The sequence below is a fragment of the Mus caroli genome, chromosome 3 (genome assembly GCF_900094665.2).
Source record: "Mus caroli chromosome 3, CAROLI_EIJ_v1.1, whole genome shotgun sequence".
Lineage (NCBI taxonomy): Eukaryota > Metazoa > Chordata > Mammalia > Rodentia > Muridae > Mus > Mus caroli.
The window spans coordinates 21,838,168-21,866,008 of NC_034572.1; the positions used below are offsets into that span (position 1 = coordinate 21,838,168).

The window sequence follows — 27,841 nt, forward strand, 5'->3', positions numbered from 1 at the left end:
GAGAGAGAGAGAGAGAGAGAGAGAGAGAGAGAGAGAGAGACTGCAGAGCCATCTATCTGCTGGGGCATGAGCAACCTGCCAGTGACTTTCATCTCTGTGCTGACCACAGTGGATGCTTTCAAGGTTGTTTACTATGTCAAAAACATTTAGTAGAGTTGGACTCTTGAAGTGGAGATGTGAACATGAAAACAGTAAGTGATGTGGGACAATAGGAAGACTGTAACAAGAGGAACAGGCAAGCTTATTAAGCAGCAGAGGCTTCAGACCCCTCACCTCTTTTGACCCTTCACCTCTATTGAGTCTTCCAGCTCATCTTAGATTCACATGAAGATGCATGGATAACGCAGAGTCAAGGTGGAACTGTTTGCTACACAGTTCAGGAGTTGTCAGGAAAAAGATGCAGTTCCTAGGAGTCCAAGTATGGGTAATGATCTACTTCATACACTATGTGTAAGAGGCTGGAAAATAGTCTGCTAAGTCATAAATTCCAAGTGTAAGGACCAGAGGTTGGTTTCCAGAACTGACACTAAGCAACAGACCATGGTGGAGTGCACTTGTAATGCCTGTGCTGCAGAGGTCGAAATATATGGATCCCCGAGACTTGTTAGCCTGCCAGTCTAGCTGGGCAAGCCCCAGAAGTCAGCGAGAGACCTTGTCCCAAAATGCAAGGTGGATTGATCCTGAGGAACAAGACCCAAGTTTATCTTCACTTGCACACGCGCACACAAGTACACGCGTCCACATAAACATACACAGAATGAATAAACATAGTTTAAAAAAAAAGGGGGCCTGCAAAATTGTTTAAAGTATATTTATGGATATTATATCTCTGTAAGTGAACGTAGCTGTGTGGCAGTAAGAGAAGGGGCACTAGTTTTATATAGCCAAAGATATATAGCAAAACGTTTATAATGTTTCTCAGGTAATTCTTATTTTCTGGGCATATTTCTCTCTTTCGAATTGTGTTTTCTCTTTTAACATTGTTTGAGGATATCGTACACGCCTATGACGAGTTTTGGTCTATCAGTCACATTCTGTCTACGTTTCCTTCCAAATTTCTTATGGTCTGTAAAGCTACTTGCTGCTGTCTTTCGAGCAACTATGGGACCATGAGTCTGTGAAGAAAACAGATTCCTCCTCCTCTACTATGAACCAAGTGCTAATAGCTTTGATGGGATGGGCAAATACCAGCTAGGGGTGGGCAAAACCCGTCTAAATTATTATTCTGTCTTCATTAATTTTAGAGTATTAAAGGAAACTCACACATAGCAGGTGCATTCAGAGAGAAGGCTGGGGAGGGGCCGTAGCTCCCAGATGGTGGGCGGAGCCTGGAGGCACGTGGTCTGCTAAATGGGCGGGGCCACGTGGCTGGTCGTTTTTTTTTTTTTTTTTTTTTTTTTTTTTTTTTTTTTTTTTTTTTACTCCTAAGAGCTCTCTGAAGCTCCACAGCAGGTTGGCCTGGGATTGGGACCGTTGGCACGACAGATGCTGTAGGTGGTAGTCACTCGGCTCATCTGACCCTAAACCACACAGGTAGGAAGAGGCTGCTATACCCTAAGAACAAAGCAGTTGGCAGGTTTGTTGTAGGAAAAAGGGGGGATGTCGAGGAAGCTTAAATAGCGACAAGAAGTTAGATCTGCTCCCTACCCTCTCACGCAGGAACGGGGGAATGAAGAAATATTGTTCATGAACAATCCTTCCTTCTGTAAGCAGTTAGAAGATAGGTTCAAAACTGATGTCGCCTTTAGGAACCCTTAGCCTTGCCAAACAGGATATAGGCTCTTTCTGTTTTCATCCCACTGAGATGAGAAAAGCTAAGGCCTATTCAATTTCATGAGTCCGAGAGTTTTTTCTATTTTCATTTTCCTTTATCCTAACTGCTATTCCTTAGTGACCAATATGGATTGAGAACATCTGGCCCTATAGGAGCTGATAGCTGCCACGCTCTGGGTTTTATCATTTGTGGTTCAGACTTTGTTATTCTGTGAGCGACATTACTATGAACTAAAGATATCACCTGCATGCCTGGCTTGATTATTCTGCATGTAACCTTAGCACTTGGGAGAATGAACCAAGAGAATTATCAGGGTTTGAGGTCAGCCTGAGAACACTCATGTAGTGAGTTCTGAACCAGCCTGAAACAGAGTGAAACAAGGTAGATATATGGATAGATATATAGATAGATAAAGTGGACAGATGGACACACACACACTGTATAATTGTATGAAGGTCAATCGAAGCCAGTGGTTCCCAAACTTCCTAATACTGGGACCCTTTAATACAGTTCCTCATGTAGTGGTGACCCCTCACACACATACAATAAGAAATAATAAATTACTTTTGTTGCCACTCCATACCTGTAAATTTTCTACTGTTATGAACTGTACTGTAAATACCAGATATGCACAGTATCTGATATGTGACCCCTGTGAAAGGGTTGCTTAAATCTCAAAAGGTCTGAGACCCACACGTTGAGAACTGCTTATCTAAGCAGAAGCCATGACATCTTTTTATCCTGATGTGCCCTGCACAAAACATTACTGATTAGACTGAGTGAATGAACACCTATCACAGAAAGCTTTCATTCAAAGGTGGTTCAGCCTTAGCAGTGAAAAACAACTTTAAATCCTCATTTAATAAAATTTACATCTCATATTCTCTACCAATAAAATATTTATAGGCACCAGTAAAGGTCTCTTTTTGAAACACTAGGAGAGTGCTTGTCATTTTAGTAAAGCCACTAATTTGAAGTGCTTGAAAAACGTCACATGGGCTGATAAATAATTTTGTATGGCCCCTTTTGATTTAATGTTATACATACTGAAGGGCTAAAGTGAGCTTTAATGTCACACACTCCCTCGAGAACTTGGATGCAGGAGGCGCTCTTTTTCTGGTGTACTGACACAAAACTGCTTTCTGCCACCACGGGGTTTTTCAGTTTTTCTTCACCTGTGACAGAGGCTCAAGTATTCCTGTAAGGAAAAAAATCAAAGCTAGGAGAAAGCCCAAGAAGTAAGAGAGAGGTCGGAGCACTTCAGCCTGCCTAGCTGTGGTTCTGTCATTGCGAGAGACCATGTCATTACCCTGGCATGCCTGGCACACAATGAGCACGCTGAAAGGCTGCAGCTGATATGGGAAAGAGGGATACAGCTGGAAGCAAGGCTGTTGTTGCCTTGTCTCCCAGGCACACAGATTAAAAGTATCCAAAGCACTCTGAAAGTGCGCAGGTCTGCCTAACTTCACCCGTTGCCATGGTGAGCAACACAAACGTAATCAAGATTGAACTGAGACGTTGTTTTGTTCCACAAGTGAACTTTCCACTGAAGTATGTATCCCGTATTGTTCAGTCTGTTATTCATCTGTGTTATTATAACCAAATGGCAAATTCTTCCCATCTGGTCATTTTCAAAGAGATTTTAAAAGCCATTCAAGAGGGAAAAAAGATGATTTTTTTTTTCTTACCCACAGTTAATGATAAGAGTCACACTTGAGGTGGTAGCTTCAAAATGGTGGGTTACCCAAGCCCTAGTGAGTGACCTCAGCCCATGAGTACATAGATTGCACTAATAAGACAGTGTATTCTAACAAAAAAGAAGGCACAGTGTTGGGAGGGAGATGTGTTGTAGCATAACCAAGGGAGAGGCACAGAGAGGTGACTGGTGGTGGGTATGATCAAGATCTGTTGAACACATGTATTTCATTTTAAAAGTAAATTTATTAAAAGGAACAGAAGGGATGGTTTGTGGGCTGTCCTTCTGAATGGGGAGAGCAGCACCTTACAGTGATTCAAACCTAGAAGGGAGACACCAAGGAATCACAAAGCATGAGGCCGGTGACCTTGAAATGACCTCCGGGTCTCAACTCACTGCAAGACAATGTTTTCCTAATTAAGGTGTAGTGTTCAATGCCATCTCCAGTTTACATAGAATTCAACGATGGACTGGTATTTCTTTTCTTCTCATTATTCTTTTATGTGACACGTCAGTTCAGAACAGATGACGAGGCACCCCAACAGTGGAATGTCCGGGTAGGAAAAGTGATCAAACACCATATGCACAAGGGTTTTAAAGCCCTTTGCATCCGGGAGCCCAGAATATTGTCTCTCAACGAGTCTAGGATATATTGAGTCATCTCCTTGGAAAGTACCATTGAAGTTGTAACATTTTGCACCCATAAACAGCCTTGCTGAATTTTTTCAAGGATGTTGTAAAATAAAATATTATAGCAGTCTGGCTTAAAGATGGCCAGAAGAGAGACCCTAACTTATCATAGCTCTGGCTAAATTTCAAAGTACACATGATAAATGAGCCTGAGCCATCTGTCCAGTGTGAGGAACATTCCCTAATTGTCTAATTTTTTAAAGGAATGGCTGAGCAATAATAACACAAATAATAAAATAACAATCATGATAAAACAACAGGCAACATTTATTAGGTGCTTACTGTTATCAGATAACCCTCTTCTGTTCTCACAGGTGAGGCCGAGGCTGCCCTTAACTTCTTTTGTAAATGAGAATGCTGACATACACACAGACTGTCTCTTTACAGCATTGTTCCACCTTCTCTGTATGACGGGGCTGTTGTAAAACGGCCTGGAAGCGGGGCAAAGGCATGGGTCTGCCTCCCCACCTTTGAGAGCTTCTAGGGCTTGGCTGGTTGTATTACTTGGCACAATATAGGTCTGTGTGAAGCTGTGTACGTCTGTCCTGTAATGTGTAGGACTGACAGAGTTGAACCACTTGTTTCACAATTTGGGCAGGCTCAGAAGGAGCTTGAGCTGACATGACTCAGGAGAAGTGTTAGAATGTGTCCCTTTCTCCTTAATTGGGAGATGCTGAAGCTGAAGTCGCTACTACAATCTAGAATTGCATGACGAGTGGAAAATTGATATGGTTTTAAGTGGGCCATTTAAAACAAGATGCTTCAGGGAGATGAGCAGTACAGTCACTGAATAGAAATCAGAGTTCCTGATTTCAATTCCTTCCCGGGGGGCCGCTTAGTTGTTCCATCGTGTTTGTTTGGATTAACTTAAGTTGTACACACATGTCTCAGAGTAAGCACTGGTATATACAATCTAAATTCAAGATTAATTTCTTTCTACAAGAAGAAATGTACTCCCTCCCCCCTCTCTCCCCTCTTCCCCTCCACTTCCTCCCCACCTCAGTGTGTTTGAATATACCACATTGAAAATATTCACCTGGCATGTCCTCAGACACCTTTAGCTTATTCCCCATGAGGATAAAAGCTGTACAGGGCAGTTTCAAAGTTCCTGGCACTGAACACAGGCCTGAGTCTCTGCTAGAATAGCTTACCGTAGGAAATTCCGCATTGTGAGTGTGCATCCGATTTCCCATGCATGACTGGTCTGATGCTCACCCACCACTTCTCACTTAAACTCCTATTAGGCAGCACTCGGGCGGAAGAATCCAACACGGTCTTTAAAGACCACTTAAGAGACAGCCAGAGAAGGCATTGTATTGTCATCTGCTCAAAAAAAATTTTTAAAAAAGCGTTATTAACTTGTTAGAAATCCACGTGATTTTGTTAATATGGAGTCATCTGCAAAACTACTATATAATGACTACATCACAGGCCTGTTGAACAGACATTTGGAAACTTGAACATAAAGTGTAGAAAATAAGAACCAGAATAATCCAGTGAGTTCTATGTAGGCTCACAGGGAGAAACACAGAGATCATGAGTCTCTCAGCTAAGCCAAGGCTTGCTTAAAGGCTCATGGAAGTTTAGGTCTTTTTGGTAATCCCTCATCGATTATATTCACCAGAGTCTTTAGCAGCCACATAGTCAGACTTTACAGGAGCCTACTACTAGATTGAGTACAGGGATGTGTGCGTTAGAGTTGACACCATTTCAGTCCCACAGACTCTGTACAGAAGTCTTATACATAGTCCAGACAGGTTCTGTTTTGTTTTGTTTTGTTTTGACCAGTTCTTTGCGTATAAAAACAGAAGTTTAGGCTCCCACAGGAGTGTTAGCATTGGCAGTTAGCACTTCCTCTCTCCTTTCTCTCTTGTCCTGTGTGGGTCTTCATGCTATGACAATTGTCTGTTGCCACAGAATTTGGGTGACCAGAACCAGTGAATACCTTCTCGGTCCCAGGGCTTTGGTTGACCTTTCAATTATGAGTTCCATTTCTCTCCAACCTTACTTCTTCTTGGCCCTCTTTTCCTTCCTCCAGATTTTCAGAGTCATGCTGTGCTATCAGGAACAAAGGGATGGATTTGGGGGAAGAAGGGAGAAGCGAAAAGTCACTCCAGGTCCTGTTTCATCTCTGTCTCAGGGCGTGACAGCACTGCTGGTATCTAGGGCAGGAGAGGACAACAGAGGCAGACAACTGATTTTATATCAAAATACATTGGGCAGACTCTGGAGGCCCCATTTATGTTGTGCTGGAATTGGAGAGAGGTACTGATAAAACTTTAAAATTGCAGAGAATGGGGTCAAAATGGGGTCAGAGAGATGACTCACAGGTAAGAACACTGGCTCTTCTGGCAGGGGACCCAAGTTCAATTCCCAGCACCACATGACAGCTCAAAACTGTCTAAAACCACAGTTCCAGCATCTCCTATGCCAGGGTTAGGCTCTGTGAACCCTAAGTATAGGGCAGCACACAGGCATAAATGCAGGCAACACACACACCCACACATGCACACACACACACACACACACACTGCCACTGCCACTGCCACTTCACTTGGTAGTAGTTAATAAGTCTGAAGTCCAAGTTCTGTTTTTTTCTTCAGTTCTATTTTTCTTCTCAAGTGGCCATTATTTTCTTCCTTCTCAGTACACTGGGGAGGAGAAGCCCTGTCACTGCCAGATGGTGAGGAGTCTTTGGGCCTTGTCCTCTCTGGTCCTTACTGGATTCATTATGACGCCCACCTTTCTAACTTTGCATAATGACTGGTGCTGACGCCCACCTTTCTAACTTTGCATAATGACTGGTGCTGATAGAGAAATGGTTGCTCCCTTACCTTTAGGTTCCAAACCTTCAACCTGACATGGCTGACCACTTGCTAATGTAAACTTTTAAACAGCACGTAATAGACTCTGTAATATCCATAAACTAAAAGGATTTCCAAATTTGTGATACCAGTTTATGTTCGCAGCTGCTGTGTGAATGATCTAGTTACACTGTAATCTTGCTAAATCAACCAATGTCTATCATTTTAATTATAACCATTGAGATGGATTTGTTGTGGTTATAGGTCTCTAATTTCAATTTGGATATCCTGTGTTGATTAATGAAACCGATAACCTTTCTATACATTTACTGGTCTTTTGGGGGTTCCCCTTTTGGCATTCTTATTAATATTTGGGGATCATTCCACACTGGGTCATCTGCCCCTTTGATGATGGTCTGTAGGAATTCTTTGCATATGCTAGGTATGAGCCCATGTCAAGCACATGTGTTAAAGATACTTTCCCTGGTCTGTGAACTGCCCTTTCATTTTCCAATAGTGAGTTTTGATAAACACGAATCATTATAGGCTCTGTGTCTCTTATCTAAAAACACAGAATTTTATTTTTCAGTTTGTAATACTTACACAGAAGATATACATATATTCATAGCTAACCACTGGAGGATTTCAAGCTTGCACGTGTATCACATTGTTGCACGTGTCTTTAAGTGTATAGTCTTTTTAGGGTCTTTACATCTTGACATCTTACTGTCACATGAGGAATTTTCCACTTATGACATCTTGTCAACCCTCCTTAAGTTTCAGAATATGGAGCATTTTAGGCTGCAGAATATGGATTTTCAGATTAGAGGTGCTCGGTTCATACTCATGGTATCACTGGGTTTGTTGTGTTTCGGTGCTGCCTAAAAAGCCCTTTCTTACCCTAGCCATGAAAATACTTCACTGTCTTCTAAAGATGTGAATTGTCTTTTTACTTATAGTTTTCCAATACATTTACTGTTGCTTTTTTGTGTAATTTTTATGTAAATTTGAAGTCAAAATTCACTTTTTCTCTGTTTTCCCTAAGGCTAGAACCACTTACTTTAAACATCACAATCCTGCCAGGGCACCTCATCACAAATGAAGTGACCATTTATGTATAAACCTATTTCTGGGCTTTGTTCTGTCTGGATGGTGGGACTGTTTATCCTTGCATCAAAGACTGCCCTAATTACCACCACAGGATTCATGCCAGCTCCTGGACTCTGGCTGTTTTAAGTTGTCTGGATTTATTTATTGTTTTTCAAGATTAACAGGGCAGTTCTTGGCCTTCTATATAGAAAATGTAAATTTTAAATTTGCTGCCTCTGCTCATGAGTGAGACATAACCAGCTCTGGTAAACATTTCAGATGCACTTGAAAAAAATGTATATTGGATTATTCTTTGATGTAAACTTCTAGGTGTTAAGTCAGGTTTGTGCCTTGTTTAGCCTAGAGCTCCCCACCCTAACCTAGCCCTTTCTCTTTATTTTCCCCTTTCTTCCTCCTCCATGCAATTGAAGAACATGCATTATACTTCCCACTATGATTGGAAACTTGTCAATTTCTCCCTTTTTCAAAATGTTGGCTTTGTGTATTTTAAAGCCATGGTATTAATAGTACTTATTTAAAGCAGTGATTTCCCCCATCCCCTTGGCTCATCCTCATCTCAAAGTCAAGCATTGAATGCCCAATAAGGTAAAGTCAGGAGCAGACTCCAAACACATCTACAATAAAGTCTTGTTATGCCTCCCACCTAGCATGAGATACTCTGGTGCACTTGTGACTGTCTGCACAAGTTCTACCCTGCTTTAGGCCCATTATCTTCCTGCCATGTGGGCTAGAGGAAGTCACAAGGCCCAATCCCTGGCTGAGGATTTATACAGAGTTCAAGGCTGATGAGGAGGGCCAGGCATTTTCTGTAGTTGGGTAGCCATTTTAAAACTGTCTACACTCCTGCATAGAACCTTCACTCAACCTCCTTTAAGTATTCTAATAAAACTCATTTAGTTGCCAATAAATAAATAAACATACCATAAAAGCAGAATGGGGGAGGCTAGTTGGGAACAGGAAATAGATCAGCAGGGTGGGAGAGAAATAGAGCATGAGAGATGAGAGAAGGTAATAAACGTGCCTCCCACAAAGCCTGAAAACTGAGTTCCATCCCAGAGACCCTCAGGATAGAAGAAAAAAACTGACTCCTAAAAGTTGTTCTCTGACCTCTGCAAGCACTGTGTGGGACACGTGTGTGATCATACACACACACACACTAAATAAATAGCTTTAAAAATTTATAATTAAAGAGAAGGTAGTAGAGTGAATATGATCAAAATATAGATTATATATGAAAACATGATAATGCAGTCAGTCAATCAAGTGTATGCTAATACTTTTTATATAATTAAATAATAAATAAATAGGTGTTGCTAATTACTAACCAGGTAGAGAGACAGCTGGGGGGACTGCAGCATTTTTAGACAGAAAGAAACAGGAACCTTGAATGTTAAAAGATTTCATTCAAGACCAAGGTTCGTGCTTCCTACGAGAAGGTGGAGTTGTCATGGGAACTCCCTGGAATGGAGTTTACTTGCCCTGAAATCAGAAGAGTGGCTTGGCTGCAGTGATGTTCACAAAGAGGACACATATCCTCTGATGAACCATGAGAGTCCTCACTCCAGAGGACGATGGTGCCTGGACTGGCTGTTAGTGGGAAGAGAGCAGAAGAAAAAGGCCATCTTCTTCTCGCAGCTTTGTGGGGTTTCTCCCACCCTGCAAGAGCAGAGCTAATTTTCAGCCAGCTGGAATCATTGAAATGGAGCCTGCAGAGTTCAGTTCCAATATCAGAATACAGGGGGAGTGTGGGTTTGGAGCTGGCAGACAGTAAGTTAGAAACTGGCATACCTTCTCTGCTTCCAGTTAAGCCACGTGCCTCGCTGTCTGCTCTGATATTAATAGAGCCATCCCCTTGTCGTTGTTGAGGGTTGTGTGCTCTGCCCTTCTCTGTGTCTTTGTTTTCTACTTTTCTGTACTTCTATTTAAGGCATATGTCTCATACACAGAATATAGTTAGGAACCGTATTTTTCTTCCAAAATAACAGTCTTAGACTTAATTAAAATATTTAGTACTTTTAAATGGAAAATTTATCACTGAAATATTTCAGTTGATACCTACCATCTCTAGTTTTTATTTGGTCCCTTTGTTTCTTGTCATTTATCATAGCAGATACATTGAGTGATCTCTCTATTTATTGGGTGTGTGCCTTATGCTCATTTTTCAGTTTGGAGTTTGAGACAGGATCTTATACAGCTCAGACTCACCTGCACTCCACGACCTTGGACTGCAGGTCACTCGCCTCCATGGCACTACTGCATAGGCATGTGCCACCATTGTGGTTTATGTGTTCAGTGGGTACTGAGGCTAGGGCCAACATCTCTGTGTATGCTACCCTCATACACTCTCAACTTAGCCATATACCCAACTCAAGCTGCTACACATTTTGGTCATTTCATGGTGTTTACTCTATAAAATTACAATACAATCCTGTTATTTATTACATTCTAAATCAAATAATTAATTTTAACAGATCTTTACAAACTTTCAAATCAAAGAATACTTTCGCTCCATTCCCCTTTCCCATGTTTTGTATCATGTTAATTGTTATTTTATCATACATACATTTGAAACCTCAAAGACATGTTTCTTCTGTTTTCACATTATGAATAGTTTCATTTGCTTTTTAGCAATTTCATATTTTTATGAAGTCTATCTTGATCATATCCACTCCAGCTCTCTCCTCCCATCCCACTAACACTCAACACATTCCTCTCACATTCACGTTCTTTCATGTCCTCATATTTGTAATGACCCACTAAGGCCAATCAGTGCGGTTCTCAAATGGATGGACGGACAGTCACCTAACAGAGATAGGAAAACCTACCAGAAGCTATATTCCTAAAGAAAAATGAAGTCAGCCTATAGCAGCCACCAACTGTCAATAGCTCTCAATCTAGGTAAGGCCTCATGAGTTCGTCCCACACCTACATTGAAATATTTACCAAGCTGATTTTACACAGATTTTGGGCAAATACCCATAACTGCTGTGAGTTGATGTCCAGACAGACTTTCTCAGAAGCACTCCCTGGGCTCTGGCTCTTTAAATTATTTTCAGCCTCTCTCCCACGATGTTCCCTGAGCCTTGGGGTAGGGATAGGGGGTTGTTACAGATGTCATATTTAAGGTCAAGCACTCAAACTTATTCTAAGCACTATGAACATTTTTAAATGGGCATTAGCCACCACCCACTGCAAAATGGAAACTTCTCTGACTGAGCTTAGGAACAGCACTCATCTGTAGACATGAATATTCAAAGTCAGTTTGATAACCTGTTCATTTAGCAAGACTGGGCTCTTGCTAAGGTCCATGTCCTCCCCAGCCATGGGCTTCACCTCCTTTACAGTGCCAGATGTGAATCATCTCCCGTGGAGTAGGGGTCCAATGCAATGTAATGCTGTTTGTAACCTCAATAGCAGTCAAGCCACTGTTGGAACCATAGGCTAGCATTACCTGCTGGTTGTGTGGGAGGACGCAGGGCAAGCCCCTGGTAAGACCATGGAGGACTTTCTCTCCAAAAAGCCTGCTTAACACCTTAAGAGTACCTTCATAGCACTCTGAAAGCTAGAGAGCAGGAAAGAAGTTTCCAGGTCAATTGCAGTATGATTTCTTGAAGCAACATTTCTGTCATATTGCTTAACCTGGTCAATCAGCTGTTGTTATAAACACTGTACGTGTATATACACTATATGTGTATTTTCACGCAGTTATCTTTTATTATCTTTCATTGACTCCCATAATTCCTTTGTGCTTCTCCTGTTTCATTCTTCTTTCCTTGTGTGGCTCCAAAAGTACTTTCTCTAACATTCTTTCTAATAGTTTCCATTATCTTATTTCTCTGTTTAAATTCACATATTTCCTGGATTGTTTCTTTGAATTTACTAATCCTATGTTCTGGTACATTTGATTTATATTCCAATTTATTTAGTGAGTTAATTTCAGAGAATTCATTTTTCTCTATTTTTTTTTTGGATTGGATATTTTCTTTATTTACACTTCAAATGGTTTTCCCTTTCCAGGTCTCCCCTTCAGAAACCTCCATCCCATTCCCCCTGCCTCTATGAGGGTGCACCCACTCCCACACTCCCATCCCCCTTACCTAGTATTCCCCTACATGGGGGCATTGAACACCCTCAGGCCCAAGGGCCTCGCCTCACACTGATGTCCAACAAGGTCATCATCTGCCACATATGTGGCCAGGGTCATGGGTCACTCCATGTGTATTCTTTGGTTGGTGGTTCAGTCCCCAGGAGCTCTGGGGTGGGGAGGGGGTCTGGCCTGTTGACACTGTTGCTCTCTCCATGGGACTGCAAATCCCCTCAGCTCCTTCCGTCCCTTCTCCAACTCCTCTATTGGAGACCCCTGAGCTCAGTCCATTGGTTGACTGTGAGCTTCCACCTCTGTATTTGTCAGGCTCTGGCAGAGCCTCTCAGGAAACAGATATATTAGGCTGCCATCAGCAAGCACTTGCCGACATCCACAATAATGTCCTGGTCTGGTGGCCACATAATGGGATAGATTCCGAGGTGGGGGAGTCTCTGGATGGCCTTTCTTTTAGTCTCTGCTCCACACTTTATCTCCATATTTACTCCTGTGAGTATTTTGTTCACCCTTCTAAATACCCAATTTTTGGGCTAATATCCACTTATCAGTGAGTACATGCCATGTTTGTTCCTTTGGAGAAGGTCAATGAGGTGCTGAGAAGAAGGTATATTCTTTTGATTTAGGATGGAATGTTTTATAGATATCTATCTGTTAAATCCATTTGGTCCATAACTTCTGTTAGTTTCACTGTGTCTCTGTTTAGTTTCTGTTTTCGTTGATGAAAGTGGAGTGTTGAAGTCTCCCACTATTATTGTGTGAGATTTAGTGTGTGCTTTGAGCTTTAGTAAAGTTTCTTTTTCAAATGTGAGTACCTTTTCATTTGGAGCATAGATATTCAGAATTGAGAGTTCTTGGTAGATTTTTCCTTTGATGAGTATGGAGTGTCCTTCCTTATCTTTTTGATGACTTGGTTGAAAGTCAATTTTATCTGATATTAGAATAGCTGCTCCAGCTTGTTTCTTGGGACCATTTGCTTGGAAAATTGTTTTCCAGCCCTTTACTCTGAGGTAGTGAGGTAGTATTTGTCTTTGACACTGATGTATGGTTCCTGTATGCAGCAAAATGTTGGGTCCTGTTTATAGACCCAGTCTGTTAGTCTATTTCTTTTTATTGAGGAATTGAGTCCATTGATGTTAAGAGATATTAAGGAAAAGTGATTGTTGCTTCCTGTTATTTTTTATGTATTTTTTATATTTGTGTGACTGTCTTCTTTGGGGTGTAGTTTCACTCCTTGTGCTGGTGTTTTCCATGTACTATCCTTTGTAGGGCTTGATTTGTAGAAAGATTGTGTAAACTTCATTTTGTCATGATATATCTTGGTTTCTCCATCTATGGTGATTGAGAGTTTTGCTGGTATAGTTGTCTGGGCTGGCATTTGTGTTCTCTTAGTGTCTGTATAAGATCTTTCTAGGATCTTAGCTTTCATAGTCTCTGGTGAGAAGTCTGGTGTAATTCTGATAGGTCTGCCTTTATATATTACTTGACCTTTTCCCTTACTGCTTTTAATATTCTTTCTTTGTTTTGTGCATTTTGTGTTTTGACTATTATGTGACTGGAGGAATTTCTTTTCTGCTCCAATTTTTGTGGAGTTCTGTAGTCTTCTTGTATGTTTATGTGCATCTCTTTCTTTAGGCTAGGGATGTTTTCTTCTATAACTTTGTTGAAGATATTTACTGGCCCTTTAAGTTGGAAATTTTCACTCTTTTCAATACCTATTATCCTTAGGTTTGGTCTTCTCATTGTGTCCTGGATTTCCTGGATGTTTGGGTTAGGAGCTTTTTGCATTTTGTGTTTTCTTTGACTGTTGTGTCAATGTTTTTTTGGTATCTTCTGTCCCTGAGATTCTCTTTTCCATGTCTTGTATTCTGTTGGTGATGCCTACATATATGACTCTTAATCTCTTCTCTAGATTTTTCTATCTCCTGGGTTGTCTCCCTTTTTGGTTTCTTTATTGTTTCTATTTCCATTTTCAAGTCCTGGATGGTTTTGTTCAGTTCCTTCACCTGTTTGTTTGTATGTTCCTGTAATTCTTTAGGGGATTTTTGTGTTTCCTCTTTAAGGGCTGCTACCTGTTTACCTGTGTTCTGTTGCATTTCTTTAAGGGAGTTATTTATGTCTTTCTTAAATTTCTCTATCATCATCATGAGATGTGATTTTAAATCAGAGTCTTGCTTTTCTGGTGTGTTAGAGTATCCAGGCTCCCTGTAATGGGAGAACTGGGTTCTGATGATGCCAAGTAACCTTGGTTTCTGGTGCTTGTGTTCTTGTCCTTGCCTTTTACCATCTAGTTATCTCTGCTGTTAGCTGGTCCTGCTGTCTCTGTCTGTGTCTTGTCCCTTCTGCAAGCTTCTGTGTCAATAGTCCTGGAAGACCAGTTCTCTCTGGGAGGAATTTGGGTATGGAGAGCTGTGGTACAGGGTCAGCTCTGGGGTGCAGACAGAAACCAGAATGATCTTGTACCCAGCTTTCCTTGGTTCCTGTGTCCTGAGGGTTCCAGCTGGGTCCCTCAGAACAGAAGTGGTGGTCTTCCCTGGGCTCACAGACTTTTCCACACTTCTGGGAGGCTAGCTCTCTCCCATCACTATTTGGGTATCCATTTCTGAGTTCTAGAATTTTCATTTAATCTTTCTTTTCATAAATTCCAGTAATCTCTGCTAACAGTCTTTATAATCAATCTCTTTCTCTCATCCTGAATATATTAGTTATTTAAAATTCCTTAGCTAGTTTTAATATCTTTTTCACTCATGAGTATATCTCTGCTATCTACACATTCTTTTGTTTTTCATTGTGGGATTACAAAGATATTTTACATAATTAATATTTTCTATTATTACTGAAGATTGTGTTTGGGAAATAAGCAATGATACACATGGTCCAATTCACTACATATCTTTATATAATATCTATAATGGATTAACTATTTACTAATTACATGGCATAGTGATCTACTAGATCAATGTAGATGACACACAAGATCTAATTGAAACTTGAATTTGCTATGCAGACCTAGTTTTCAATTCCACCTGCTTCTTCCTCCCATTTGCTGGTGGCTTAAAGGTGTGCCATCATGCCTAGCTCTTTTAAACATTTTAAACAGTTGTTCTAGTTAACTTCTTCATTACTTTGACAAAACACTGAAAGTAACTTGGGTAGGAAAAACTTTATCTGGCTTATGGCTTATAGTTCATCACAAAGGGGAAAGAAGGCAGGGACTCTAGGCAGGAGCTGGAGCAAACCATGCTCACTGACTTGCTTCCTATGGCTTGATCAGCTACCTGTTTTATACAGCCCAGGACCACATGTTCAGATGTAGACCACCCAGAGTAGGCAGGCCCTTCCACATCCACCATTAATCAAGGAAATGCTCCACGGTTATTCCCACAAGCTAATTTGATGGAATCCATTTGTCAACTGGGGTTCCCTCTTCCCAGATGACTCTAGATTGTGTCTTTGACTAGAAAGAAGAAAAGAAAGAAAGAAAGAAAGAAAGAAAGAAAGAAAGAAAGAAAGAAAGAAAAGAAAGAAGACATTAGTGCAACAGTACGATGATTCAGAGTTTTAAATACTTGTACATATCTTAAATTCCCAGCAATATGGGAATGATTGAATAAAATATATGTAATACCATCCTTTATACCATATATATATATATATATATATATATATATATATATATATATATCTTTGTTCCCATGTTGAGGTGAATATAGCCCTGGAGAGGGCATGCCCCTGGTGCATCAGGTTCTTGAGATTTACATCTGAAGGTCTGTCATTGCTCAATATCATTTCTCCATATCTTTGTCTCACAAGGTTATCAAAACATCTTGGTGCCTTTAAGAAGTTTCCACTGTAGACCACTGCTCAATGTAGCACTCACAACTGACAGACTTAATTTATAAAACAGCTCTGTGCCTGGTGGACTTGACCTCCTACACTCTCCGTATTTACCATGAGCTCTGGTGATTTTATGATCACCACTGGTGCACCTGCCAAAAAAATGTCAGGGCATCATCCTCATCCCCATGACTACAACTGTCCAATCGCCCCAGGGTTAAAATGGCCACAAAGATTTCTTGCAAGGATATTTATGTTTTATTGCTTAATATGATCCATTGACAGTCATTGTTTCTGTATGTATATTCTCACAAACTTACCTCTTATTACCTTCCATTCCTTCCCATAATTCTTTGCTGAGGGAGTTGTACACCCATCCTTTCTCACTACTTCCTAGCTGTCCAGTGCACTCCTCTAATGAGGTAGGTTTTTATTCTGGTGTTCTATTAGTTCATAGTAGGAATTTCAAGCCACTGTCCTGCTTTACCCATAAGCAGCACATTGTGTCACAGAATGGTTTGAGTGACATTTTTCAGGTTCAGATTGATGATTGCCATTTATCAAAACTTTGTTTCCAACCAGTTCTTTGACTTCATGGCTCTCTTTTGCTTAAAGCAATGGGAAAATGTTAGTGGGTGATTAATATCTAGCCTGATTTCAAATATTTCTCCTCATTAAATATAAACAAAACAGTATTCAAAAAAATGAAAAAAATATTTCCAAAATTATTTATCTATCTCCTCTGTCTTAATTCCAAAGTTGATTTCTTCCAGATACAACTTCCTCCACAATGAAATCACAAGTTCTACCAAAGATTCTGAAGAAATATTTTAAATATCTTCCTTAAAAACTACATACATAGTAAATATATATTTGTAAATATACAGAATTGCTTTTTGTCTAGACAAATATTTACAAATTCCAAATGCTGTTTGAAATTATTTTATCTTCAGTAAAAACACCAAAGTCAAAGTTTGGTCAAAGAATCAGGTGCAGCATGGAGAGGGAGGTGGTCTTCAGACACTACCTCTTTCACTCCAGACCCTGTGGTAAGCGTCATACAGAATTGTGTGATTCATTCTTTTTCAGATTCTATTTTTAAAACTTTTTCCAGCAGTGTCTCGAGTGTTAAAAATGGGCTTTATTCTATAAACTCTTTTTTTATTGTACTCTTTTTCTCATGTGTGTGTCTGTGTAGTGTGCATGAATGCATGTATGTATATCTGTACAAAAAAGGGTACATGTATGTGTGTTACACATGCATATATGGGCTCATGCATATATATGCATATGTCTATATGTGTGCATGAATCTATTTACACATGCATATGGAGGCCTCACCGTTGAAAGATCTTCCTTAATTCTCCTGTTTACTCAGACTGGATCTTTCAACTGAACCTGAATTCCCTGATGCAGTTTTGCTAGCCAACTCTCTATGGGGAGCAGGTGTCTCTTATCTTCCCAGCTCTGGGATTTAAGGTGGGTTGCCATGCCACCAGGCATTTACCAGGATCCTGTGGATGCAAATTCCTGTTATGGTTATTACACAGTCCTCTAACTTTTAACAGGAAGGACACTTTTATACTTAAGTTTAATGTATTGTAAAATACTGTAATGACAAAATGAAAAAAATTTTATAGAAAATTTTTAGGAAAATTATTTCTATTTTTATTCTATATTCCTACCACATTCCACAGACAGTTTACTGAGGTTTCTAGCATCAAGTTCAACATCAGGAGATAATCAAATAGAGGCAGTCTCATAACCATATTCAAGTTTTAATAAATATATGAGGATATATATATATAGTGAATATATATGTATATTCACAGATTCATTTTCTTATTTAATGATCATAGGATCTGTGGTTAAAGATATGATGCCACTGGCAAATAGGCCAGTTGTCTTTGTAGCAGCTGCCTTCCTGTGTTCTGCATGCTGTATTTACCACCATGGTTAGCTGCTCTCTGTAAAGAATGGGCCATGTTCTAGGTGGTACATTTGGTCCTTGCCACACTGTTTTGTCATTCCTTTCTTCATCTCTATAAGAAGAGAATTAGTACTATAAGAAATGAAGTAGTATTCATTTTTTTAATAAGGAAGCCAAGTTCTTTCAAAATTAAATCACTTGAGAAAAATTCTTCAGTAAATAAAAGATTGGGTAAAGATTGGAAGTCATCTTGAAACTCAGATTCCTCTCCATTGCTTCTTTGATCATTGAAATTGGAAGAGTGTTCCATGAAAGATACTGTGTGCATCTAATAGTTAACTCACACTCTTCAAAACTGCAATGCCACCCAAGACAAACAAAGGCTGATGAACTGTTCTAAAGCAGCGATTCTCAGCCCGTGGTTCAAAATCCCTTTGAGGATCTCACAGCAGTTATCCTGCGTATGAGAAATTTATATTAAAATTCATAACAAGAACAAAATTATAGTTATGAAGCAGCAATGAAATAATTCTATGGTTGGGGCTCACCCCAGCATGAGGAACTGTATTAAAGGGTCAGAGCATTAGGACGGTCAAGAGCCACTGCTCTACAGTGAAAGGGACAAAGAGTTATGACAGTCTCATTCACTATATCTTTCTAGACCGGATCTTTTACAAAAGGAAAAATAAGCAATAAAACTACTTTCCCGAGACAACTGAAAAATGCAGCCAGTGACTGTAGATTCAGCTACAGTGCTGTATTGCTGTTACTGCCTCTGAATTTCATAGTCATGTGTGTTATAACAGAGAAGGAAAGGAAACCTGCAGTCAAGTATTATAGGGTAATGGGGCATGATGCAAGCAATGTATTGGCAAACAGACTGGAAAAATAAATAATGTGAATATGTGAATATGCATGTGTGGGATTGTATATGCACACACATCAGATGTAAAGGAAGGAATATGTCCAAAATACTTAAAATTTCCAGATGCACATAAAGGGTAAGTTTGAGTTTTTGACATTACCTCACAACTTTTCTGTTATCGAAACAGAAACTTTTCTGAAATCTAAAGTCATTTCAAAGAAAAAAATTAAGGTGGATTTCCCACCTCTGGATACACTAAACTTTAATACGAATTTAAGAACAAACCAGTATCTGTTTTTGTAGCTCTTTGAATATTTTTCTTTTGAAATCAACATATAATTACCTCAGATTTTTGTTGCTCCAACCACTCCCATGGACACCTCCCTTCTCACATTCATGACCTCTTTGTCTTTAGTTTTTGCTGTCTGTGTGTTTGGGGAGGGGGGTCGTGTTGCATGTGTGTGTGTGTGTGTGTGTGTGTGTGTGTGTCTGTATCTGTGTGTGTATGTGTTAGGAGGAAGTACACCGAGCTATGACACCTGTAAACAACAGCAACCATCATTGCACAATAATCTTAAAGGTGCAATAGCAGTTTGCAGATCTTGTTTGTAGTAAATAGATCTCTAATAGGACTTGAAGTCTGCTCAACAACAGGAAATTACACTTGGTTCTAGAAACCTAGACAGCTACCAGGGGCTAGTGGGATATTGTAACTTGGATCTTTAATAAACCTTTTCTTTCTTAACCTGCAGAATTCTTAACAGAATTGTAAATATTTATCTTTATACCCACAGATAAGTATTGCTCTCACCCATCATTAAAGAAGCTTTTCTTTGTAATACATAAAAGATAATTGCAGAAAACCACAACTTACTAAAACACATAAGAGAACAAATGTCTGTATAGTGCCCAACCCCAATTGATATATATGTGATGCAGGTCCTGCACCTAAGGCTCAGGGGAGTCCTCAGAAGATGGGGCAGAAAGATTGTGTCAAGAGAACAGGAGGCATGCTATGAGACTGAGTCTACTAAAAATGTTAAGTAAGTTATGCCAATGAAGTCTCACCAACATGGCTGCCTAAACATGGGCAGAGCATGGAAGACACCAATAAGCATGCTAGCATCGAAGAGCTAAATCTCACAAGGCCTTAAGTCCATACAAGCAACTCTATGCAATGTTGGGAGGCAGAGAGAGAAAGAAATAGTCTTCCCTGGGAACGAGTTAAAATATTTAAAATCTTCATTCGTGCTTTGTGTTCATTGCCTCAGTTAGTTAGCATCTGTAAACAAAAGGCTTAGGAACAGCTCTTGTGACAACTGTTTGATTTTTATATGGTGGTGGGAGGCAGTGGAGTAAAGGAGAAAATGACTTAAGAACTCTAAAATGTGGTTATGGCCTGCTTCACTGTGTGGTGGTCAACAGAACACTTCACCTGCCAAAGATTCCATTTCCAAAACAGAGGAATTGGAGTGTGCTGGAAACTCTTTGCATCATCTATTCTTTCTGGAAATTTAAGAAACAAAATGTAAAAGTCTAGGAAATAAGAACTTTACCAGCAGAATTAAATAATTGACCAAACTTGGAGTAAAGTTGTTTCCTTACATAGTCACTGAGTATATTAGCTCTTTTAAAGGACAGAAGCTGATCATTTTTCTAGATGGAGTGGGGAGGGTGGGACTGAGAGCAAAGCTCTGAAGAGACACTCCAAACCAGATTCAGACTTTGTCTCAGAATACTCTTGACCTTGGCAGGCTGACTCTGTTTGTTCCAGGAAAAATTGTAGGAAATGGGCTCTGGATTATACTGAGATGTGACTTCTTCAAGGCTCCCGTTCCTGCCACACAAATGACATAATCACATTAGAGTAAGAACTATCTAGAAGGACCGTTGTATTCTTACAACCACCTCTTAGTAATAACAGCAAATTGTACTATTAATTCTTTTCCAAACAGAACTGATTATGCTGAGGGTTTCAGCTATGCATGAGCTGTTCTTTGTGTGAACCAAGAATCAAAGAAATTATTTACTTTCCAGCAAAGACTAAAATAAAAGCTGATTGGGTGGGGCAGGTACTTCACAAATTTTGGTGATTTAGAGTAACAAACAGACAACCAAATTAAGTATAAGAACGTGTAGGGAAGAATCAAAGTGTCTGAGTGCCGGGAGAAGCATTCAAAGTGAAGGTACTTTATAAATGGATAGCTTACACTTAGGTCATTCCAGCTAAGCTGTAAAGTATTAAGTTAGCTGTGTTTGAGTTGGATAGCAACAGCAAAAGAAAGTAGACCTCCCTTGAATTGTGCAATAAAGTCAGAGACCATTAGATAGTCATCTAGCCAACAACCACTGTGTATCTTTTATCTCAGACACCTTCTGAGTTTATAGCAGGAATGATATAAATTACTAAATGGTATTGGGATAAGAAGTCCTGAGATTAAAATGGATATATGACTGGAAGCTGTACAGGTCATCAAAGGAGTCTTTCTGGAAAAGAGGTGTTTAAGCTAGGCTCTGAATAAAGTTGGTGATAAAAGACCCGAAAGTCTTTAAACCTAGTCCTCAGGAGGAAGAGGCAGAGACAGAGAGGCAGGGAGGCAGGGAGGCAGGGAGGCAGGGAGGCAGGGAGGCAGGGAGGCAGGGAGGCAGGGAGGAGGCAGGGAGGAGGCAGGGAGGAGGCAGGGAGGAGGCAGGGAGGAGGCAGGGAGGCAGGGAGGAGGCAGGGAGGAGGCAGGGAGGAGGCANGAGGCAGGGAGGAGGCAGGGAGGCAGGGAGGAGGCAGGGAGGAGGCAGGGAGGAGGCAGGGAGGAGGCAGGGAGGAGGCAGGGAGGAGGCAGGGAGGCAGGGAGGCAGGGAGGGAGGAGGCAGGGAGGAGGCAGGGAGGCAGGGAGGCAGAGGCAGGTATGTTTCTGTAGGTTCGAGGCGAACATGGTCTAGAGAGTGAGTCCTAGGACAGCCAGGGCTATATAGAAAAACCCTATTCCTCAGGCCATAGACTACAGACTGTGTGAAGTTGAAATAAGCTTGTTTAACCAAGTTGGGTATAGCCAGCAGAAATGAGGGGCTGAAGGTCTTCATAGGAGATAGGGATAGTGGGGGTGGTGTTCTGTTGTAGGTGTTATGGGCATTTGTGGAAGAGTTTTCAGTAAATGTAAGATAGGATGTGGTAGTAGAATAGGGGAGGATGTGGTTGTCATCCAAAAGAACAACTGTGCCTTCTGTGTGAGGAAGCAGTGGCAATAATTTAGATGGAAGATGATGGGACTTTCAGAACATCAATAGTGGATAGGGTGGAGGCAATAAGACCAATGACCAATGCTAGGATGGGTACTGAAGGAAAGGAAAGGATAAATGAAAGATTAAAGATAATTTGTAGTTTTCTGCTGAACAGTTGAGTGGATTTGTGTGGCATATTCTTGGAAGGAAGAATAAAAATTAAGATTTTAGACTGGGCATTGTTAATTTTGAGATTCATATTAAACAAACTGAATGAAGATTTCAGATTAGTAGTTGAGTGGACAATTGGGCAGTTCAAGGAGCATTATGACACTAGGAAACAGGAGTGTTTGGACTGGACAAGGTCATCTAAGGCCCTAACACTCACTGGGGAAAGGAGTACCCCTGCTGTAGAGCAAGAGCCAGCAGCCCAAGAGGCTGTGAATGAATCACTGGCAAGTGAGGCAGAGGAGAACTAAATGATCATGCCACCTGTGTAGATAAAAAGACTGTTCCACCAAAGACAAGACTTGTCCATTGTGAAGACGGCTATCTAGAGCTGCAGTCAAAGCAAGCCTACTGGTCCCTGGGTTTGAAACATGAAAGTGATTGCTGATCTGTAACAGGAGTCCTAGCAGAGGGCCCCAAAGCGGGAAAATGGTGAAGAGAATATGAGTTGGAAGAGACATCATATATGTAGAACTACTTCTGTTCTTGACATATGATGGCAGCAGGTAGCCCTCTGGAGTCTAGAAGGTTTTTAGTCAATCTTCCCATAAGGTCTGCTTAATTGGCATAGACATTAGCAGAACTAGTCTGATGCCAAAAGAATGACATCCTGACCAAAAGCAACTTGGGGAACAAAGGGTTTATTTGGCTTACTTATCTCAAATCACAGTCCATTGAGGGAAGCCAAGGCAGGAACTCAATAGGGGAGGGAACCAGGAGGCAGGAGTTAAAGCAGAGGCCATGGAGGAAGGCTGCTTACTGACTTGATCTTTGAGGCTTGCTCAGCCTGCTTTCTTGATAGAATCCAGGGCCACCAGCTCAGGTGTGTCATCACTTACAATGAGCAGGGCCCTCCCACATCAAACCACTAATTAAGAAAATGTCCTATGGACTTTCCTGCTTGCAGCCTGATCTTAGGGAGGCATCTTCTCTATGGAGATTTCCTTATCGCAGACGACTTTATCTTGTGTCACGTTGACATGAAACTAGCCAGTCTCCTGCTGATGGTAAGAGCATAGTCCTTGACAGGAGGAAGAGACAGAATCCTCTGAGGTAGTCTCAGGCCCCCGCAAGGAGCTGTTTGTGGAATTGCTAAGCCTCTTCTGTCATAAGTGTTGTTCTGTAAAACATCCCCATCTGATGCTTCCATGACACTTACAGTTCTAAAAGTAATGTTAAAGCAAGTTGCATAGTTCCTCTTAGGACATGCCATCAATGAATAATAAACCTAGAGTTCAAACTGTTCTGCAACTCCAATTTGAACACTCTCTCCTTTACATAACACCACCGTGAGTAGCCCTCTCAGATAAAGGTGCACAGTGGACTGGTTCCGAGAAGCACAGTTGCTTTGATGAATTATTCCCAAAGTCTCTGCAATCTATTCATGTAGAATTTTTATGTTCACATTATTTTTTCTTTATTTAATGACTTCTGGAATACAATGGGTCCATAATATTTACAACTAAAAATCTTTTAAAACCCTTAAAAATCTATTAATTCTTTCTTAACAAAATTGGTTCCTATACTTGAGTTAACCATAAAATTGGGCTTATCTCACCATTGTAAAGGGAGTCTCACCCAATAAGACAGCAATAATGTTAGGAACCTGGTTATAAAATTTATAAAAGAAAACATTTTTAATGTAGGGAAAGTAAATATCTGAGCACAGCACCCAGGGTCAAGTGCAGAGAGGAGTATTTTCATATGATCCTAAAGTTGTGCAATCTGGTATCTACGGCCCTAAGGTGAAGTCTCAGATATGGCCAGTTCCCTTGATTACCTTATACTTCTTCAACATCATGGTTTCTCTTTCTCACCATTATGGTTTTCATCTTTTGTTATTAGCCCAGTTGTGCTAATAACATCTATACAAAGATGTTGTGAGGGGGAAAGGTTTTATGTAGTGATATATATAACCTTACCAACTGGGAGCAGCACTGCTATTAGTATTTTACATATCTTCATCTGTGGGATGCTTTACTTATTTCTTAAATATGTACTATGACCCAAATCCACCACTGCCATCGAGTAGTAGTTCACCATGCCTTACAATATTACTTGGATAAAAAGAAGAATTTTGGGAATGGGGACATTGCCTTTCTCTTCTCCAGAACTCGTTTCCAAACACCTGTGTTCTTGGAGAAGCAAGCCTGATATTGCTGTCTTAGCAATCAGCCACACCCTCTCTCTGAAAACAAGTGTGCACCAAGGGCCTGCTGTGTTCTAGGCTCTGAAGGAACCTAGGAATCCACATACGAAATAGATTGGGATGCATTTCAGTCCCTTGCAGTTCAGTCAAGTAAAGGAATCTCCTCTGAAGGGAGGTGTTTATCTGTACATCTCCACTTCCCATCCTCCAGTGCTGCCTTCTCCTAGCTGCAAATACCAGCATGCTGAGATCTGGTCAACCTTAGTCTCTCCTGGTCCACCCAGCCCAGCATCCTGGTCATGGTTTAAGGGCTTTAGTACCTGACTATTAGACAGAAGGACTATTTTGTAGAATGTTTTTAAAAATAACAACATGTACTGGTAGACTAACAAGCAAGGTGTTTTTCCTCATAATGTCTCTCTGGTTACATTTAACAGCAAGTTAAAATTAGATCTTTTTTTTTTTAAAGAAAGAAAACCATAGCAACTATGATGTTGAGTGTTTCAGAGAGCACATTTTTAAGGATTCTCTTCTTCTGAATTGCCCAGGTTTGAGCTGCCTGTTTCAGAAAAAAAAAAAAATCTAATCATTTGTTTTACTAATAACCATGTAAACTACCAATTGCATCTAAGAGGTAATAGAAAGCCAGATGTACAACAGAAAACTTGTCAGTATGCTTAAAGTAAAAAAAAATAACAATAATAAATAAATAACTGTTGAAAATGTAAAACGGTTAGCCGATAGAAATGATTGAGTACTGATCCCTCTTCATTCCCTGCAGCTGTGTTTATTATAAGCCCCCAGCGATGACTCAAAGGTTTCTGATCATCATTTGCTAGAGATCTTCTTTATCTGTGCCACCGTGTGGATATGAGAAAATCGGTTCTACTACCATGCTGCCTTGTAAATTAAAGAAGAAGCATTTTATAGAATGCCACCTACAAATCCTTTTGACATGATGGTCGACAAAGAGTTTTCTCTTAAAGGATTTTGTATTGAAGTAAAGATTAAAATGTAGCCTTGGGAACACTGACTAACTCCATGTTAATCAACCTGACTACTAAAAAAAAAGTTGAAGAGGTTGATAGTTTAAATCTAGTTCTTACATGACTCATTTGAACAACTGAGAAGAAAATGTACCTCACCCGGGATGAGATTAAAACCAAGCAAAACAAAAATCCATCAGAACTTCACAGAATCAACTCTTTTCTGAAGAGTTTTTGCTTTACTGTCAGAAAAGAGAAAAATCCTCTTCTAGCTGATCCTGATACCAGATACTCAGGAGGCTGAGGCAGGAGTGTGGCACATTCAAACTCTATTTGACCTACAAAGTGAATTTAAGATGAGCCTTGGAAACTTAGTAAATCTGTCTTGACAAGAAAGAAAAAGGAAGGCAGGGAGGGAGCCAGGGAGGAAGAAATCATGAAATTGGTAGATAAATAGATGAAACAAGGTAATGTAGAGCCAGAAAGAGAAATGTTGCATGTTATCTGAGGCTCTTGGCTTTAAATCCTCAGATGTGAGTACATGCCCTGAATGAACTGCAGGAGCCAGGAAAGAGAAATGGGACAAGTGCCAAGACAGGGGCATTTCAGAGCAGTAGAGAGGGGGATAGAAGGGTACAGGTGATCTGATCAGCTCTAATATCAGGAGTTTGCTGTGAGATGTCTCCTAACAATGTCAAAAGCTACACCCATAAAGTCTCACCAACATGTGCTGAACAAGCACAACAATAGAGATGCCGAAGTGAACAAGGGGGAGACCACAAGCCTCCATCCCAACACAGATTGCTGCAGGCAACTAAGGAAGGCTGAAAGTAAAGAAATAGTCTTCCCCAGGAAAGAGCATACCAATTGGTTATCTGATACCAAATTATCAGCCCTAAAAACATGCATGCAAGTATTCAGACTGCACAGCTTGTATTTATGTATTTTGGAATATATGTGTATGTAACAACAAGTAATGAAGGAAGAGGTGATGAATTTGAAAGGGAACAAGGAGGGCTATATGGAAGGCTTTGGAGGAAGGAAAAAGAAGGAAGAAACCATATAATATATTTTCAAAAAACAAGAAAGAACTAAGAAACCAAGTACAGGGGTATGCTGACAGTGTCACTCTCTGGTAGAACTGACTGCATTGAGTCCACTTGATTTGTTCCCCAGGTCTTAACAAAAATTTCATGGGAGAGACTTTCTCCTGCACACAGTATTCCATTGTTGTAGTAGTTCTTTGTCTAGTTCGAGGCCTCCTGGGCTCCCACACTCCATCATCCACATCAGGGTGTCTATTGTTGTCCTAGCCCAGCTCATGCATGGGCAGTGTTGGTGGAATACTATGGGTGTAGCCTCTGACATTGCTAGGAGACACAGCCTCACAGCAAACCCTCTGGTCTTCCAGCTCTTAAACTCTCTCCACCTCCTCTTTTGCAGTGCTCAAAGTAACCATGAATTTGAAAGAGAGCAAGGAAGGATGTATAAAAGGGAGGAAGGAGAGGCAGGGGGAAATGTAGCAATTATATTATAATCTCAAAATATAAAAGAATCTGTTTTTAGATTCCAGCTTTATTTTCTCTAACTGCATGTAACTTAGTCTTTGTTTTACAGCATATGTTTTGACCTACATTTTTTGAACAGCTTTATGCAGAACCCTGAGCTCATGTCTGGATCAGTAGGGGATGAGTCTGCTTTTAGACAGCTGCTTGGAAGAAGTCAATCATGCACATGTAACTGGTCTGTTTGGAGAAGACAGAGATGGGCAGTTCTTGTCTAGGAATTGCAGTTTGGTTTAGGACAAGTAAATGAGGTGGGAACAAGATGAGAACATTTCAGCAGACGGACTGAGAATGAGCATCGTTTGGAATTAACAGAGCTGCTTCTCTTGAGTTCATGGGGTGGGAAGTAAGGGCAGAGTGCAAGGCTGGTCGGGGATGCACAACCCTCCCCTGCAGGTTTGTGACGGCTGGAAACGCTGAGCGCCTCCATAGCTCTTTTGTTGAGCAGCACAGCTTTCATAAGGAGCATATTCTACCTCTGAAATTAAAGTAATGTGACCAGTTGCCACCTCTGTGAAACAGGTTGGTTAGGGCCTGCTCCTCTTTCAGACTGTCAATTTAAGGACACATATTGATATTCAGGGCAGTGTTCTGTGTTGAGGCATAGGGACTTAAATCTGTTGTTTCTTGGACAAATTTGGGATAACTGATCTTTCAGATGCCTGAACATTAAAAGTTTGTTCATCTGTTCAGCATCTCTTAATGTCCTATGAGCACCCACCCTGTCTGCTTTCTCCCACTGCATTACTACTGTTTATACAAGTCTGTTGGAGGATTCTAAATGGTAATTTCTCTAGAAAGGCTTAAGAGTTGCTATAGAGCACTCTAGAGTTCCTCTCTCTCTCTCTCTCTCTCTCTCTCTCTCTCTCTCTCTCTCTCTCTCTCTCTCTCT

The 27,841-nt window shown here is 40.5% G+C and overlaps 1 protein-coding gene across 1 annotated transcript in view; it reads left to right on the forward strand.

Annotated features, from left to right (window-relative positions):
• The first annotated feature begins 1,426 nt into the window (after positions 1-1,426).
• Positions 1,427-27,841, forward strand: part of Spata16 (spermatogenesis associated 16) — a 306,178-nt gene continuing 279,763 nt past the window's right edge. The window contains exon 1 of the mRNA XM_021158236.1: positions 1,427-1,533. The gene's annotated coding sequence lies outside the window, so the exon portion shown is untranslated. The remainder of the gene's footprint in view (positions 1,534-27,841) is intronic.